Consider the following 12491-nt stretch of genomic DNA (forward strand, 5'->3'; position numbering starts at 1 on the left):
CCAGATTGTCTTTTCTCAGAGTTTTTGAGTTGCTGTCTTGTTTCCCAAAATGAGTGCACTCCTCAGACAATACTTGTTGCTGCCTTTGCTCTGTGCTGCAGATGGTAAGCACATCCATGGTGCAAAATTACATGAAAGGCTTCAGTCTACATGATTCCACACATTTTAGGCTACTGGCTGCAATAAAGTATGTTTTTGAGAATTAAGAAATTAAAAGCTGGAATTGGTGGGAATTATTCTCCATGGTCTTCAGTGGGTTGAAAATTTCATAATAGGTATGAAAAACCATGTGAAAAAACTTCAAGATTCCAAGAAGGTTGAAGTGCATTTGTTTAGAAATCATGGGGGAAAAGTTTATGATCTGTTTAGTATATATTTACAGTGTGAGCTTTTAACCTGTATGAAGATAAGAAAAGGGTTTGTAAAAGCCAGTCAGGGAAATGAGTTCAATTTGTTTGGGCAGTTACAGTTAATTCTCTGAAATAATATGCTTTAAATAGCCTCAATGTGTTTTCTGAATATCTGAAATGAAGAACAGTAATTGGATAAATAAATCACTAGTGCAGATGTTATCAATGGTGTTGGGTCAAAATTGTTGATAATGGAGTATTTATCAGCTGAATTAAAGCATATTACATTTCATCCAAAATATCAGCTCAGCATCTCAGTAATAACTCAAATACTATTCAGGTAGAAAACATTTCTAATTCAGTATGTCAGCTCAAACCACACAGACTGTACTTGCAAACACAGACTACTTCAAGTGTATATTTTATGTTTCTGTTTCATATGCCCAGATGGTAATCTGTTTGCTTTGGGGTGAATTCATGAAATGAAGCATCTGGAGTTTAGAGTGTTTTGATTTGCTTCACTAGCTACACCAAGCTCTGACGATATTACAAAATATTTGCTGCTAGAGCTCTTACCCTGAAAGTAATGTTGCCAAAGGGTGAGGAAAGCATAAATGTATTGGTACTCTTTTCCAGGCTACAATTCTGCTAAGATTACTACAAGCCTTAAGGGTAAGAGCTCAGTTTCTGAATCTGAAGACGAATGTCACGTGTTTTACAAACACAGTCCTCAAAAATGAATCAGGTTTGCACTTGAATCATCCATCGTTACAAGTGCAAGGTCAAACAACATTTTGCTTTAGTATAAGAACATTCATATAAAGTTGATTTAGTTATAGTTCTATATTCTCTTTTTATATTGCTAAAAGATATCAATTACATTACGGGTAGATTATAGCTATAAAATGAAATACCTCTTATATATGCATGCTGGAGAGCTGCCTTATTTTATAGGTGTAACTTTTTAAATTCAGGCACTTGTTTCTGTACATGACAATGAGAGAAGTCCTGGGTGTGGAAGAGAAAGAGGAAATCTCAGAAGCAGCTCAGATTTGTTTCAGAGTAAGACAGAGAAGCAATAATTAATTCCTTCATGTTTCTTCCTTCTCTGGTAATCCCCATGGACTTTATCAACACTTTGTGATACTGTCAAGCCATACCAATGGCACTGAAATTGCACTGTGTAAACCCCGACTACAGCAAATAGCATATCTCTTACCTTTCTCTGACCTAGAAGAGACCCAGGGCCACTCTGAGTAACAAATAAAAGATTAAACATGCTTATCCACAAAAGCTAACAAACAGTAGCTTAACTGTAGGATTTGTCTCATGTTGATTGTTGTAACTATGTACTAGGCCTACTTTCAGGTATTGTTTAAATTATACATACCATTTTTTTTGTCATGAACTTGCCCTTAAGTTATGAGAGTAAGTTATCCTTGTTTTTGAATGGCACAAAACTAAATATTCGTTCTTCTGCAATAAATTAGCATCATGTCATAGAAAGCAATGTAGCTATTGTAAATAATAGAGGCAGGCAAATTACAGGGGTGGAAGGCATCTGAAAAACAAAGATTGTGGGCAGCTGCAGAAAATACAAAAGTACTATTCAATTTATGCTCAAACAAATGGATGTTTTCTTAATCCATGTTCTTGTACCTTCTCATCTCTTCTTGTATCAGTGTGTATCTGACTAAGATGAGAAACATTCCTGAACAAAGATCTTATTCCTTCACTTTATCTTGTGACAAATCCTATTTGCTGAGCTGACGAGAAAAGATTATAAAATGGACTGTTTCAACAATTTAATATTGCATCATATAATTTAATTAACTCTTTTTTTTTTTTCGGTCAAAGAATGATTTCTTTGAACCAACTATCATGCAGCAAAATAAAGCTGTCTGTTAGACTTTATATGAGTGAAACCTGCAATTAGTAGTGATGATTTAATGTCAAATGTTGCAAGTGAGTATTGGGTATTCTAGGCGTTCATGTTGTGTTTGTCCATTTCAGTGTGACATTTTTAATCTGTGTTCCTAACTCTGTTTTATACTGAATGGCAATTTTGAATTGATATCTAATGTATCAAGTCTTTGGTTCATAAAAGACTGTTTGTCTTCCCAATATCCAGAATAAAAAGAGATTATTTATCATAAGAAGAGGCTAACATAATTTCAGCTATTGTAACCACTTACTCCTAAATGCCTCCAAACCTTTAAACAAAATAAAATCAAGAATGGTTCCCAGAACACTGGTCATGCATTAGGTTTTTCACAACTCTATGAGAACCTATCTGAGGTGGTGTCACAAATTGTCAGAAGTGAGGTGATGATGCAGTTCATTTCAAGAAATACTCAGAACATTTGTCTGTCATTAAACAATTCTTAATAGCTGTAATTCTGTTGGTGTGTAACACACCAAACAGTATTTCACCCACTGTGCAAGGATGTGGGATGGGATTATTTGAGTGAGTTGACTAGGAGGAATATGTCAATATTAGTTATATTTATGTTTGGAATGGCACAGATTAAATAAATATCTACAGATGATATGAATATATATTCAAGGCGTAAACGACACTGCTTCTAGTTTTCCAGATATATGTAATTTGATTTTTATAGAGGGCTTTAAACCTGTGTAGCACTTGAGTGGTATGTAGAGGAATGAAACTGACAATTTTGTAGTCTTTTTGGAAGAATCCTGTTGGTGTCAAAGAGAGAAAACACTGAAAAGAGAGAGACAGATTATCATCATTTCATCGAGTAACACTTTACATTTATCCTGGATTGCAGTATTTTTGCTTTCATTTCTTGGTAATTTGAATTTTGTATTTTGTGATATTTTGGTAAAAAGCGAGCAACTATTGTGACTTTTAAAAAAATTTTTTAGAGTCATAGGAAATTAATGTTTTGAAGGCCTGATTTTACAAAGACCATAAGCTTCTTCACAACACCTTTGTTTATAGTTGTTCTTAAACATAAAACTTAGTCAACATTCACTGTAATTGAAGACTGTATAATTATGAAAATAGAAGAGAATGACAGAATTTAATTCTCTTATTGCAGAGTGCCTCAGTAACTATGCTTTTGACTTTCAACAAAAGCATCAATGAATTTGCACGGGATTTGTGGAAAGCAGATGAGATAATACATACTTTGGATTCAGAAATCTGAAATCGATTCGTTTTCAAACATCCCATACAGAATGATTAAAGCAGAAGATGTAATAGCTGAAGATCATATAACTGTTGAGGACATTTTAAAAGGGAAATCTGAACACTTTTTTTCAGCTTTCTCATTAATTTAAATGTGAAAATCCTGCCTCTATTACCTTTTGATCACTTGTGGTAACTAAAATAAAGCAATGACAGATGTGTATTTTAGGTCAGACAATAAAATGTGAACCCAAGCCTATATCTAATTTCTGTTGTTCAAATATTAGAAATTATTGAAAGGATCATGGAAGGTAGGTCAGATAGGTCCTCAAGGGTATATAACCTGCGCCCCTCCCCCAGAGCTGCCCCTAGCTGCGTATTTGCAATTTCTGATGTATGTTTATCCAAGTTTTGTAATGGCAGAATTACTGGAGGTTCCACAACTGCCGTGGTATTACATTTGAGTGCTAAACTATCCTTAGCATTAGAAAGCTTTTCTTTTTTTGGTGTGTTTGTGGGTTTTTTGGGGTTTTTTTTTGGTGGGTTTGTTTTTTTTTTTTTCAGAGGAAGTATAATCTCTTTTTCTGCAGTTTAAACTCAGTACTTCAGTTGTGTCAATTTTAACATCTGTTTCTTCTGTTTCTGGTATTTTCTTGTGCAGGATCTGTAATGCTAAAATATGATTACATGTCTGCGGAGAATAGTATGCCCTGTAACTCTGAATAAGCAGCACTGGACACTTCAGTGCAATGCTGGCTCTCACAAAGCCTCACTTCAGCTGTGTCAGTCTGAAACTCCTCTTAGCTGGGGAGAGGGGAATGAAGTCTGGAGAAGAAATAGGTGCCTGTGGGTTACAGTGGTCTGGCACAATTTTGCAACTCTGTTAAAAGTAGTACATTTTTTTTTAAAGTTTTGCTGTATATGTGTAAAGCTGACTCTCAAAGGCCATGTTTGCAGACCTCAGTGGACGGCAGATACTTTGAATTAATTTCTTCAATACCAAGTCTTGGAGATACGCTTTCAGGGAAAATGCAATATCTGCGTCCAGCAAGGTTTACTTTTTCCTTAGCTAGTTCATTTAGGTTTTTAAAAATCAAGCTCTAAGTTTAATACGTATTGAAAGAAATCTAACACATCTGTTGGGGAAAAAAAAATAAATTGCCTGCCTTAGGCTTATAGGGAAATTTTTATTTGCTCAATTTGTTAATGTTTGACAAGAAACATACATCTTAAGATAATGTTTCGAACTATGACAGATTTATAAAACAAACTACTGCTGTACTCAGTGCATCTTGGGTAAAATCTCTTTGGATATCTCTAAGAAAAATTGGTGATTTATTCTGAAGAAATATATGACCACTAGCCTTACAAAATTCTATTTTCTAAAGAATTTCATTATTTTATGCTTGAAACCCTACCATGTAACATATTTAAAACTATTAATTATAGTGTCAAGTATAGATCTGGAGGATCTTCATGATTATTAATAGAATTTTGAAACCTTTGTAAAGTCTGAAATAATTCTTGTTTGACAGTTAAGGCAGTCAGCTTTTTGGTTGTGTTTCATCTCAACATTTTAGCTATGTGGCTTCTAATGGTTCAATATTTTAGAATATATGTACACCATAACTTATTTTCATGATACTCATGTTTATTGTATGCTTTTAGGGCAGAACTATATTAACTTATTTCACATGTCTGGCATGTGGCTCCAAACATCCAACTGAAATCTCTGTAATACCTTCAGGTTGTCCCTGTGTGGTGTGTTCTGGTGACTTCTTGTTTTGATATTGTGGTACTCTCAGCATTATTTTTGTGACCATTGTCCTTTTCTTTAAAACATCTTGATTGAGATTGCACTTACACTGTTGCAATAGGCAAATTTAGGTGAAGTGTTCCAAAGTTACCAAAGATGATTTTTCCTCCAAAAATTTGATGATGACCAGTATCTGGGGCAACATGTTCTCTTTATCCCTGCACCATGAATGAATTGGAACTTTTTGTTTATTTCGTACGTTTATTCTGCTGAATATTGTATAGTTCCCACTGGTTCTTGTAGTGGCCACTATCTGTACCACCAAAGATTTTGTAGAAAATTGTGGTGGCCCCTCCCCTCTCATTTCTCTTTCAGTATTTTCCTTTTTTTTTTTTTTTTCTCTTTTCCATTCACAATAATTCTTATCATTCAGGTTTGCTTTCACAACTACTAAGCTGATGTCATTGCAGACCTGCTTTCTAAGACTCCTAAATCTTACTTCTGAGGGGTGCTGATGATGTCAGAACACACTACTTTTTATCTAATGTGAGTGCTTTTTTCGCGTGTGTATCACTGTACATGCAATGACACTGAATTTCCTCTACCATTTCCCCACCTGGTTAGTAAGCTTGTGAGGTTCTCCGGCATTAACTTGGTAACACCTGAAGAGCAGCTTTGGGCCAAGGGCAGCTTGTTGTAACATGAGGCACTAGTGATATCCTTCTGCTGGGGAAACTAGTTAGTTCCTGTTTCTCACCTTTTAGGCAATCACTTATCTCTATAAGGACATCTTCCTTGTTCCAGAGAAACTTAGTTTTTCCAATATCCTTTCGTGATGGACCTTTCTGAATTCCCATTGTGATGTGTCGTAACAACACCCCTCTAGTCCTCTACTACCACTTGGGTTTTTCTCTCAGAAATAATGACACAATAACATGAAGTCGTTATCAACATTTGGGAGTTCGATTCTTGAGCTTCTCCAGTGGAGGAGATTTTGATGTTGAGACATGTTTGTACTGCTGCATTTTAGGGAGGACAGAACTCTGATTATTTAAATATCCTTTGAAGGTTAGTCACGATATAAAGCACAGTTCAAAGTTAAATTCTCTTAGCCTCTGACGGCTCACGCTCATCCTTATTTTAAGTCTGCTATGTGTGCAACCAAAGGTAAAGGACAATGGGTACAACACTTAAAATACTTCCCTGCTATTCTAGCATAAGAGAAATGAAAGAAATTTTTAGAGACATGGTGGTTTTGCTTACTTGTATGGGGTTTTTTAAATTCTAATTTAATTCTGTGTGGTCTCAAAATAATTCAATGGAACAAAAGGCTAGATTATAAAAATAGTTGCAGTTCCCCCTAGGAAATTAAAACACTGGAAAAAAAAATGCCATGAGTTCAAAGAAAGCTTCTCCCCTTCTCCATTAAAATCACCGGATAAGTTAGCTATGAATCTATTACATTAACCTACTCAGTAGTGAAAGCAAAGCATGCTCTTTATTTAACTTAATACTACATAATAAATTTAGGAATTCAATATAGTGTAGAAACCTTTCACGTTACTGTAGAATATATATTTAAACTTGAAGGCACTCTTCCAGTATGTGTGAAAGAACGGCTGCTTCTGTGGGAAAGCACTATGGAAAGACAGGCATTCTGAAAATAGCAGTTTGCTTTTGTAGGAAAATACCTTGTCTTTGAAACAAATAAAAACGTCCAGTAATAATGAAGTAAGATATTGCAATGGAGGAACAACTTGCTTACCTTTCACCCTCTAGAGCTGACCTAAACAGCATATGCACTGAATGACCAAATATTTGCTTTTACCAAAGCAGAATTGTCCTGTTGTAACCTTCACCAGAGAGGAACACTGAAAAACTACTGTTTTTTTGACATAACCTCATAATGTTGGCTTTAGCCCAGTAAGAGTATAGCTCATTAGGAGTAGAAACTTCTTTCTGTCTTTCTTTGTGGAGAATTGGCAGGACCATGTAAAGAAACTGTTCTGGGTTGACCATGCCTGGCTTCCAGAATCCCACCCCAGCTGCTCTATCACTCCTTCTCCTCAACAGGACAGGGGGAGAAAATAAGATGAAAAAGCTCATGGGCCAAGATAGGGACCAGGCAAAACAGACTCAAATTAGAGAAGATTAATTTAATTTATTGACAATTAAAAATAAAGTGGTATGGTAAGAAACAAAAAAAACCTAAAACCACCTTCCCCTCACCCCACACATCTCAGTCTTAACTTCACTCCTCCATGCCAAACTTTTATACTTTCAGAGTTATATTCAAAAATAAGTTGGTTTAGGATTGCTGTTTGTTTTGATACTCCATATGATTTCATCAAGATAAACCCTTTTCAATCTAGTTAGACATCAGGAATAAAGAACATAAGCTAAAAGTTAAATAAACTGTTTAGAAATTAATTCTGCCTGTTAATAGGATATCTTTTTTGTTATTCTTACACATCCAGACAATGCAATGTTATTTTGTTCCAGTGGTTTTTTTCTTCCTGCTTTCTTGTATCACTGGTTATTTACATTTCTTCAAATAAAAAATTGATCTATTTATTAATAGAAGATAGCATTTGACTTTCAAAATATTTCTCTCAGTCTCTGTCTCTGGTAGATAAAATATAAGAAATGTACAATCAGATTTAGACATGTATATGAGTTTCCATCAAGAAGAAAATATTGAAGTTTCCAAATGTCTGGAGAGGTGTTCAAATTTAAGCAAAATGTTCGAGTCTTAAAGTTTTTATTCCATGATAATTGTTCAAAAAATTTCCAAGGCAAACTTTCTGCCCACACATGTTAATCTTCTCACCTAAGCAACAGGGGGGTGGGGGGGAAAGGGAGGGGTATTGAGGTGTTATTTGGGGTTTTTTGTCACACTAACAGCTCATACAGAACAACGGAAAGCCAAGAAAATTGGATAAAGGGGCCCCAGAAGCCGAAGAGATGGATTTCTAGAAAATTTGCTTATCACTCCACACCTTCAAAATAATAATTTCAAGGAGAGAATATTTTCTGCTAGGTCCCACTGTGACCCTGCAGTACGAAAAAATAAATGAATAGTATATAAAGTTTTTACTTTCACGAAGTAAGTTGGCTAAAAATGATATGCTACAAAACTGATGTAAATCTCATGACAAAGCTACTGCTTTAGTGAATAAACAACCCAACTTTTCTGGGAAGCAACTTTGTTTAGTGGAGACAGTCCTCCCTAGAGTGCTGGCAGCTCTTTGCTGCCTTCCAAGACTCCTTCTGAAAATTGCATAAACTCTGATGATACAGATTCCCTCTGCAGTTCAGCTGTTGATCCCTTTACCTTGTCCATGATCAAGCATACAGTATAATGTAAAATGATTGAATTAACTCACATTTTGTGTATCACATAACAAGTCAGTTGAATAAGAATTAGATAAAGCATTATATGTTACCACGAAATTTGTATTTACTTACAATACCTGATCTTTCCCATAAATGCAGTGTTATTTTTATACAATAACCTAAGAATAATTATTTTAAAATAATATTTTTGTTTCTTTTTTATATGCTGTTTTTCACTTTTCAGAATAATTTGTCAAATCATAATGTGCTTTATGTAGAGGTACAGAATCTTCTTTTTAAGGCATTGTGAAAGTTCTTGGAAAAGTCATTTCTATATGGCAGGAAGCCAAATAATTTTGGTCATTTGGTTTGCCTTTCTGAAAAACTTAGGAGAACGTGTTGATCAAAAGAGTTAATGACATTTTTTTTTCAGATTATTTTTGAAATAAGTCTTTGGTATCAGTGTAGTTCTGGGTTATTGTATAATCTATAACTCTTTTACTCTGTCAGGGATTGTTCTGGTCCTGACAGACATATGAGTCAGAACTTTTCTTAACTCCTCTGCTTTCACTGTTTAAGACAGTTGGGTTTTTTATATGTACCATTACAATAAATGGAAATTTCAGATTTGAATTCAATATGGCAAGAGGATACTGTTCTAAAAACCTTCTTTCATACTGTAGAGTTGGAGACATAGATGGAGGAATCTTTGGAGATGGCAGTGGAGACAAGTAGTTAATCTTACTGTTGGAAAGATTTTTTTAATCTTTGACTCCATTCTGCATTTAAAGCTTTGTCAGTTTCACCTTCAGATCCTTTAGTAAATGGCTTTCTAAGCTACTCTAGGCAACACAGTTGCCTGCTCCTACGGAGTGCCGGTGAGTGCACAGTATTTGGTTTTATTAGGAGCTTTCACTAGCCTCTAACCCTATGTACCTCAGCAGAGACATTTTACAGCTTTGACAATCCTTTCTGTTTCTTTTTGGATAGGAGTTAAATATGATTCTAAAACATCTCAAGGAATTTCACTAAAAACATCACCATTTCAAAAAAGCTCAGTACAACAGAAAAATCTAAATAAATTTTCCTCTTCTTGTTTTCTAGTAAGCAAGCAGTGAAGCTGGAAAAATTGGCAGCAGACTCGTTGTCTTTCCTGCTTGTATCCGTGGACCCTGGTTTGCAAGGTAAATGTTCCATTTTAATTGACTGTAATTTTATAGTATTTTAGGTTCCAATTACTAAAATAATCTTATAGTACCTCTAGGTTTTGAAGAAAATACCCTTACTTAGTGTTTCTACACTTTTAGCAGTGAATTGTCTTAGAATACTCTTATAACTTAAAATAAATGCAATAAGTTGCTTTAGATTCATTAACAAGCCCATCTCCTCTCAGAAATAAATGAAAAAGATTACAAGGTCTATATTACTTTTTAGTTTCTGGGTTATTGCTCCTATATTTCCATAAGAGTGAAAGAACAGTTAAGCTGAGCCTGAAGATTTAAATCTGAATGTGAATGCATTTATTATGTCAAGATGTATTCTCTGTATTCTATAAAATATTAAATATATATAAATATATTATGTAATAAATAAATACAAATTACACATAAATATAAAGTATAATAAATATAAAAATAATGTTTCTTGGTGATTTTGTGTTTATTAGTGATTTTATTAGAAGGGTGACTGAAGGAGATTCTTGAGATGTATCTGACTATTTTTGACAATCTTTATTGGTGTACAGTTTTTAAAATGAGAGATTCTTATTCCTACTCTTAAATATAGTTCTTAATGGTGATATTTGAAAGGTAGTCATATTAAATATTTTGAAAATTCAGTTTTCTAGAGTTTAAAAATACCATGGGGAAACTAGCTTGTTTTGATAATTTGTTACCATGGAAAACTGCTGGCTCTGCTAAGAAAAATATGTCCCTGAATAACTTCCTCAGCTTTAGTTAAGGGTCTAGGCTTAATATTACTCTTTCATTTGAGACCTTGTTCCACCCCTGAGTTTTATCTTTGAAATTGTCTTAGTTTTCTCTATAAGAGAACCTGTCTCCCTGAATCTTTCTGCCATTGAAACTGGCTCTTTTACACATGGGGAAAAAAAAGAAAAAGAAAAAAGAAAAGAAAAATAAAGGTTTTCAAAAGCTATTTTATTACAGGTTATAAAGAATTGAATCAGAAGCTATGCAAAAGCTACTCCAAATTCATGCTTTTAAATGGAGTGCTGAGCAGAATTACCCCTTCTCGACAGAAGTGCCACTATGAGCTGTATATTCAAGGTAGAAAATTGGCCCTCTTGAAAAATAAAATCAGGAGCCTTCCAGCACTAAAACGGGGGAGTGAATTTTCTACTCTTCAACATATATTTAACAATATATGAACCCCAAGGATGTGCATTTTAATGTATTGTGTTTCTTTAGTATGGAGAGAGAAAAAGGTGAATCAGCCTTTGATGTGAGTGAAACCCTGCTACAAGATGTGGGTGGTGACTGTAAAAAGAAAAGTAGCAGCATTTCCTCCTAGGCAGTTTCTCAGGGTGGAAGCCATTTGTAAATGATGAAAGAAGCTGGCTGTTGTTGCCAGCTCTCTTTCACCTACTAGATACAGTAGAAAAATTCCAGTTGTGAATAAGAGTCCAAACACAATGCTTTTCCATGCATACGGTTAGGCCTGGAACAATCAGATTGGCCAGAAAAATGTGGGTGATGTTGCATTTCGAAGAGGTGATGGTGCAGCTCCCCAGACTTTGTGTGGTGTTACATAAGTCTCATCTAGCTTGAGTTTTCAAATCCAGCAGAAGTGGAGAAAGCACTAGCAATCAGCAGTGTGATGGCTAAAACCATAATTTTACAAGAGCTTAAACACCATTTTCATGATTACATTGCATTGTGTTTAATGAAAATTGAAGCATGTACTTAAACACTTAAAGAATTGGGATATGTTTGGCTCAATGGCAGCTAAAGAAGTGACAGTGAAAACAACAAGTAAAATTTCAGAAGCTTCTATACGTGGCATAGCAGAAACATAAGCTGGTCTTTCTTCATCGTGTATCTAATGCATGATAACAGTCACAAAAAATAATATAATTTTTTAGAACAATATTAGCAAACAGCGTTTTTTTTTTCCTAAACAAATTGAATTATGACTTTTTATTCGACATAACAAGTTCTGTCTTACTGGGCTTCCTTTTGTTTGTAGCTGTAGTTAAATCTGAACGTGCCATTGATTCTGGCAAGTTATGTGTAATTTTTGGCATTGACGTTTCAATAGCAAAACATCAATATTCAATTTGGAGTTAACAATAAGTCACTGCCAGTGAGAATAGACTAATACACCTTTATGATGATGATCCTGTGTGGGGTAATGAGATGTTTTTAATCAACCAAGCGGGTAGGTTCAGAGTTGCAATTTGATCATTCTATTTTTAAACATTAAACATTAAATTATTGTGAAGTAAATTGTCTTTCATTCTGTCTTTTGTGTTAGGCCTTCTGAAAGGATTTATTAACATCTATTTGACTTGTATTCCTAACATTCTTGTTGTGAATTTGGAATGCATACTGCATCACATTTGTGGATTTGCATAAACTGATGCTGTGAAAATTTTCTCTGTACTTTGATTTCATGTTAAGGTACTAACAAAAAACATCCCAAGCCCCTGACTAGTTTTTAAGCATCTTGTAGAATGTTTCTTTCTTTATTAATCTAGATAATACTAAGTGCTAATGTAAGGCCTCCAAACCACTATAGCTTATTTATAATTTCAGAGTTTAATTATATATGTCCATACTCATGTATTTCTTTTCTAAAGAGAAAAGATACAAGTTGAAATTTTTCACATGAGAAAAACTTATATATGTTTGTGCTTGGACCATTCAAAATAAAATAA

General features: G+C 34.4%; 1 protein-coding gene across 3 annotated transcripts in view; it reads left to right on the plus strand.

Moving 5' to 3' along the window:
* The first annotated feature begins 9698 nt into the window (after positions 1-9698).
* LINGO2 (leucine rich repeat and Ig domain containing 2) overlaps positions 9699-12491 on the plus strand; it is a 325390-nt gene continuing 322597 nt past the window's right edge. For 2 of the 3 annotated variants that reach the window (XR_003400192.1, XM_026866621.1), the window contains exon 1: positions 9699-9780. The gene's annotated coding sequence lies outside the window, so the exon portion shown is untranslated. The remainder of the gene's footprint in view (positions 9781-12491) is intronic. The other variant, XM_026866622.1, reaches the window with a different exon arrangement.

The sequence above is a fragment of the Athene cunicularia genome (assembly GCF_003259725.1).
Source record: "Athene cunicularia isolate RWA chromosome Z unlocalized genomic scaffold, athCun1 chrZ_part3, whole genome shotgun sequence".
Classification (NCBI taxonomy): domain Eukaryota; kingdom Metazoa; phylum Chordata; class Aves; order Strigiformes; family Strigidae; genus Athene; species Athene cunicularia.